The sequence below is a fragment of the Anthonomus grandis genome, chromosome 13 (assembly GCF_022605725.1).
Source record: "Anthonomus grandis grandis chromosome 13, icAntGran1.3, whole genome shotgun sequence".
In the NCBI taxonomy this organism is placed as follows: domain Eukaryota; kingdom Metazoa; phylum Arthropoda; class Insecta; order Coleoptera; family Curculionidae; genus Anthonomus; species Anthonomus grandis.
Genome location: NC_065558.1, coordinates 1,671,963 through 1,679,069, shown reverse-complemented (window position 1 = coordinate 1,679,069; position 7,107 = coordinate 1,671,963).

The following is a 7,107-nucleotide window of genomic DNA, read 5'->3' as shown; positions in this document are numbered from 1 at the left end:
TGTAATTTTAAGGTTGAGCTCAGTGTAATAATATTTTCAAAAATAAATGAAATTTATGAAAATATGTATGGTTTGTTTAGGGGCCCGACGACGTTCGTTTTTTTTTCTGTCAGAAAAATGAAATATGCTTATGAATATTAAATTGATTCGGTTTTTTTAAGGGGGTGGAGAATGGGAGGTTTTAATTTAACATAGGGTTGCCATTAAATGTAAATTTGCTTTTTTAAACGAGGATTTTTTTTTGTGAAAAAATTCTGTCAAAAACCACTAAGAAACACTACGATTTTTTATTTATTTTTACCGTACATACATTCACTCAATTCATCAAGAGTTATTGAGACTATTTTTATTAGTTAATGTTTATTACCTTCTAAAGGCGTAATTCGTTAAAAAAAATACGTAGCTACTGACAGTTTCATTAACTAATGATGTTCATTTTATATGCATAAAATTGCAATATTTAAAATTTTCTATAAATTGCCATTTGTATTAAAAAAAACACTTTTCAGCAGTTTGTAGGGTTTCGTCCTAAAATTTTGCTTAAAATTTGAAATGTGACAAGGCCTTGCTTGCCATTTTTTTAATACAAGCTATAAGTGAATAAAAATTGATTGTGGTACATTAAGCTATATTATATTTGAATAGATATTCTACAATTTCAGCAAAAGGTTTTATTTGAGATGATTCCTTGTCATTTTCTTAATAAAAAAGTTTATATAAAGGTATGTCCCAAGACGCTTCGTTTTAGAAATACAGGATGTTAAACTTTTTTTTAATTCAATTTTTTGATTTTTTATTAATTTCTAAAAAACGTGTTTACCGAATTTCTTGAAATTCTAACATTAAGACCAAAAATTTGCTCCATTTTTTCCAACTAAAAATGCCACTTTTTGTCGCTTAATTATTTTTTTCTTGCGTATTTTGTTCATCGTTTTCATATAATTTAATTCATATTTCAAGGCTTACAATGATTTTAGACCCCAATAAAAAAAATTAAATGTTTCAAAATTACTTGAAAAATTACCAGTATATTTAATAATTAAAAAGTAGACCAATAAACTAATTAATAAGATGCTACTTTTGTTGTAAATTTAAAAAAATAATTGTATTCATTTTTTGAGTACGCCACCATTTTTTTTGCGTTTGATATTTGTACCAAAGCAAGCAATTAAAAAACATTCGTCAGATATTAATATAAAGTCGATTAAAAAAAATTTAACATACTGTATCTCAAAAATAAAGCGTCTACGCACATATGTTCATATGAACTTTTTATTTAAAAAATTACAAGGAATCGCCCCCTTAAATTAAAATCATTACCCATGTTATACCCTGTATATGACACTAATAATTATACATACATCAAATATGCATTATTCAAGGCCGTTACTAAATTGTATTAAAAAAAACTTACATGGTACCCTATAATATCAATTTTCTGCATAAATATAATATTTAATAGAGAGAAGTACGTTGTATTCAAATATTTTATAGAGACTACTAGGTCTTAGTTGAACTGCCTAGAATAAGGTTTTTAGTCTGTTTTTCTAGGCAATTGAATTTATTTATGCAAGGAACCTGATTTAATTAAATTAATTTTTAAAGCATTAAAACAGGCTTCTTATGTAATATAGAATATTTAGTATTTTTACGAACAGCTGTTTAAAATTGCTATTAAAAGTTAATTACGTGTTACCGGTCTTCTAAAACTATAAAGTTATATAGAGGATGTTATAACTATTTTCAAACTCCTAATAGGAGTATAACATGAAAATGTTCTGAGCTATAATAGATATTATAGTAAGATACACATACATTAAGAAAACGTTAAAAAAAATTAATTTAGTAATATAAAGAATATTTTCTAGCACACAACATATTGATTTAATTTTAAGGCCTAAAAGCCATTAAATTTGAGGTTCTTAAAACACATATTTCAGATGACATTAAGATATTTTCATAATTTTTTTACACTAGTACAGGAGAATCGCTGAGGATCATTTTCATGGTAAAAGCATGTTTCTCAGTAAAAGATTTTGGTAGTTAGTAGCCTTTTTTTGCCTAATTTTTGTTTCTTAAATTCACTTTCATTGTGAATATTTCGTGAAATAATTATTGGAATTTACTTAAAAGGATTTTACTTGATAAAATAGTATTTCTTACCAATTAATTTCATATGAGAAAGATTTTCGTGGCTTAAAAACTTTCTTCATTCAAAAAAGAACTTTTCATAATTTTTTAGTAGGAGAGATTTTTTGAGGATCATTTTGAAGGTGAAACCGTGTTTCTGAGAAAAAGATTTGAACGTTTAGGACAGTTTTGGTTAGATCATGTTTTTTGCTAATTTTCTAAGCATACTTTCATTTTTTCTAATGAATATTTCATGAAATAACTGGAATATTCTTAAAAGGATTCTAATTAAGGAACGAGAATTTCTTACCAAATAATTTCATATGAAAACGATTTTTGTGACTCAAAAACTCTCCGAGTTAAAGGCATTTAAATTTTAGAAATATAATTTTTATAAAAGTGCCTAGAAATATTTTTTTTTAAACAATTTAAAGAAAATAAAATTTATCGAAAAAAATACAAAAAATTGACTCCAGAAGAAGGAAACTTAATGGTAAGTAAATTGAACGATCTGATGGAATAATTTCTTTTCTTTTTTTATAATTTAAAATAGCATGGAAAATTGTAAATTTTTTATTTTTTTTTTATTAAAGGAAACATAAATGTGCTTAAAAATGCATATATTAAAAAAAAAAGCTTTAGTAAGTGAAAAAGAAATAATTTTTAAATATCTTGGTACTCATAATAAAAAATAGAAGAGGTAAGGAAAGTTATTGTCATAATTCTGAATTTTTAATTCTTAATTTCTCAGTTTTAACTATTGTAGTTAAATTTTTATAGACACTTTTATTGAGAGTAAAAAATTGTTTTATATGTTCATACAATTTAAAAAAAAAAATATATATATAGGGTTCTAGTCGACTTTAGGTATCTCCGAATTTTAACATTTTTGAATATGAAATAGTAAGCTAATCTTCTTTGGACTATTTTAAGCAAAAAAAAATTGGAGGATGAATAACATTTTCTTTAATAAAATAATAAAAACAAAAAAAAAATCATGACAATGTGAACGATATAAACGCGTTTTCGAATATTCGCCGCAAGCACTTCCTGGTTTAATAGTAATGAGAGTAAACTATGAGCCGGTCGGCCTGGATTCAAATTTCAACTGTGCCAATTTTACTTTTTTTATTTTTTTGCAACTATGAATCTTGTATTTTTAGAAAAATTATTTAATTTAAATGAAATTATGCATAAAAAAATGACCAAAAAAACGAAATTATTTAAATAACTAATATATTATTTATATTATATTATATTTATATATTTATATTATATAACTAATTTATATTAATATATTAAGTCTAAAGAATATTTATTTTTCATTTAAATAACAAAAACAAAATTCCCTTTCACCTTCCTTCATTATTCTTTTTTATTGACGTTTGACATAACGCTGCGAGGTGACAGCGTTCTCATACATGAAAGAATTTTTTAATTGTGTTTTGGATTGGGATGGAATGGGATGAGATGAGTTGGGATGGGATGGGATGGGTTAAATTATTTTAAGTTAGCTTGTTGAGCACATGAATTAATTAACTGTACATAAGCAAAAAATTGGTATGAACTTTTTGCTTGTGTACAAGCTTGTTATGCTTGTAACCCATTCACTAGTACAGTGTAAAAGCACTGCTCATTTTGGCAAATAGATTTAGATGTCTTTCATGTTTTCTCTTATATAAGATATGCTTTTTAGATGTGCTTGTTAAGAGCGAAGCTCTAATATGTGCTCGTGAAGAATTGACAGATTTTAGGACTCGCGTCACATCAACGTTAATAACTTTGCTTCTATGGCGAATTTTTTTTTCTGGTTTTTACTGTTTTATGTGGGAAGGTTGAGGCTACATGATGGTGTAGATTATTATTGGCAAAAAACTGATTTTTTCGCGAAAACAGCCGCTGCAGCGGTTTGTGAAAAACTCACTGAGCCCAATTTTTTGACGTCAAAGCCCCCCATGGAAAGCAGTGCAGAAAGGGCGCTTTTTTAAAAAAGCCCATTGAAAGTGGGATTTTTCTGTGAATGAAATTTGAACTTTTTTCGCGGTACCTCGCGGACTTAAACGGTTGTGGGCCTAAACGGTAAAGTTCACGACAATGCGCACAAAACGCCCCTTTTTCACGTAAATGTAGCTTTCTTTTTTGTAAAAACTATTTTTTTCAAAAAGAAACTCCTTCCGAAATAAACGAGCTCAAACTTAAAATTTTTTTTTTCGAAAAAAAAAAGTGAATTTTTTGAGAAATGATTTTTTTTCTATTTCTAAAAAAATTTCTTAATTTTTTTTGTTTACACCGTTTGAAAGCTTAATCCTTTAGGATTAAACAAAAATATTACATATGGCGCTAGGTAATATACAGGGTGAGCTGTATTAACAAATATAAACCCCTTTTTGAGCCTTTTTTTGACCGATTTTTTCTATTTTTCTTAATAACTCTTTATTGGCGGCACCTAGAGACTTTAAGCTGTTAGCGTTTTAAGAACTTTTTAAATCCTATTTTTCGACATACTCTACAACCTTTTACGTAGAGTAGTTTTTGCTCTACACCTTTTTTTAACTTTGACGCTTTATAGCGGCATACCTATGACACCTGCGAAAACCATTTTTTTTCTTAAATCACCGAACACTATCTGGCTATGATCCACTAAAAACCTGATCTGTCAAAAATGCTGATGAGCTATTTCATAAGCTTTTTGAAGCCTGGACTCACATTGACAGACAAATAATTGAAAATTTAATTAAATCAATGCCCAGAAGAATGCAGGCAGTAATTAATGCTAAGGGTTACCATACCAAATATTAATTATAATATTATGGTTTCAATAAGTTATGTTTTATGTCGTTTTTGAATAAAAATCTTTTAGTTCCAAGTATTTTGTCCCGCTTTTTTAAAATTTTTATTCCGAACTGCTACTGGTGCTGAATTTTTGTCAACATTTAAATTAATTAACACTAGTTTTTCGTGTACAAAAACTTTATAAAAAAAAATAAAATGCTAATTAAAAGGCACACAGAATATAATAAATTTTCAAAGGTTCCAACTATTATGGCCAATATGTATCAGTAAGAAATTCCTGTGCAAAATCCTTGTTTTTTTAAATAATACCCATGGACCAGATAAGTTCTTGTTTTATGTTATTTATTATAAATTTTAATGTAATTTTGACTGAACGCTTTTAATTTTATTAGATATAGATAACCCTGTTAAAATAAACCTACAGAGACATTTTGACACCGTGTATATTAAAAATAATAATATAATCATACACTATAGTTGATCATAAATACAATAACCAATTCTCATTAATTATGAATACATATGAAATTAAATTATTTACTTAAAAAAAACAACATCCTGGAATAAATACAACTAGTTTCGAAGAAGTGCCTAAAATACTTCTTTCTTTCTTTAACACCTTTGGTAATCATAATGAACAAAAAAAGAATTTTTTCGATTTTCATTTTTTGGTCCTTCATATTCGAATATTTCATTTTTGAATTTACGAAAGTTAATAGTTTTGAATATTCGGTTTCTAATTTACTAATTCTTTAAACATTTCAATTTTAAAATGTAGCAAAATTGAGTTTTCATTTACACTTTTAGAACTTTTCTTTACAGCTACCTGAAAATTAAAAAAAAATTAAATAAGGCATCAAGAGCCTGGAAAAAATCTTTTTTTTTTCTATTTTCTTCTGGAAAAAATTTTCAAAATTTTAGAAATTTGTAAGGTCCAAAAAACAAATGCTTTTTTGAAAAATTTTTATAAATTTACATTTTTATTTTTTGAATTAGTTAAACGGAAATATTTCTCGTTTTTTTATAATATAGTAATTAATTATATAATAAAAAGCTAAACAAAATAAACGTCGCTTACAGTAAATCAAATAATATTCAATTTTCTTTAATAAAATAGAAGATTTCAACCATTAAGGCTGTTGCCTAACAAAATCTGGGAAAATCTCTTTATGGCAATAAAATTTTTAAATAAAGCTGCTCAAAAAAGGCTTATTCTGCTCAGTAAACGAAAATTGAAAAAAAAATTCCGAAAGTGGTAAAAAATAATATTTCTTCTTAAATTGCCTAAATAAATTAATTATCTTTGAATCGTAAGAATTGAAACCCCTATGCCTTAAAATAATTTTTCTATTTACCCATCTAAAAAGAATCAACCTGAAATCAAGTTTTTGAAAAAAAAATAATTTTTTCCTGATTAGACTCATTAAATAAAATTAATGAAACTTGTTCCTGATTTTCTGTCAATTATTTTTTTTTAATCTATGAAAGAAAATTTTGATTTTTTTATTACTTATTTTTTAATATTGTTTATTTTAAAAAGTGTTAAATTTTACACAAATTTCAAAATATTGGCCCCCACAAAAATGTTGAACAATATTCAAAAAATAAGACAATTTTAAAACAAAATTTAAAAAATAAGACGAATGATGAAAGAAAGATAAACACCTATGTTGAGTGGTAATTGCCTGGAAAGCCAAAAATAATGATTAATGCTTTTATATTTATATTAATCGGCTGCCAAAAAATATTAAGGATTGTAAAAATTTTAATGCATTCACTAGAATAATGAAAAATTATGTATCACCTGAAATTTTATTTTAATTACGTTATAATGATTTATTGTTTTATTGTAAGCATTTTTTCTTGTTTTCCCACTGAAGCCCTATTATGTCATTAAACGTATTAAATTTTCATTTTGAGCTAAATAAATATACACTAGTATCAATCAATCAATGCTTTATTGTCAAGAAATTGTTACAATTTGTAGACAAAGCTGTAAAACAAAAAAGACAAAAAAATACAAACAAAACACAATTAAAGAAAAGAAAAACAAAACAAAATTTAAAAATAAATAAATAAATAAATAGAATAGAATAGAATATCTACAATACATACAGATATAAATCAATGATTACAAAAAAAAAATCGTTAACTGTGTAAAAAGCTCTCTCCAGTAAGAATGCT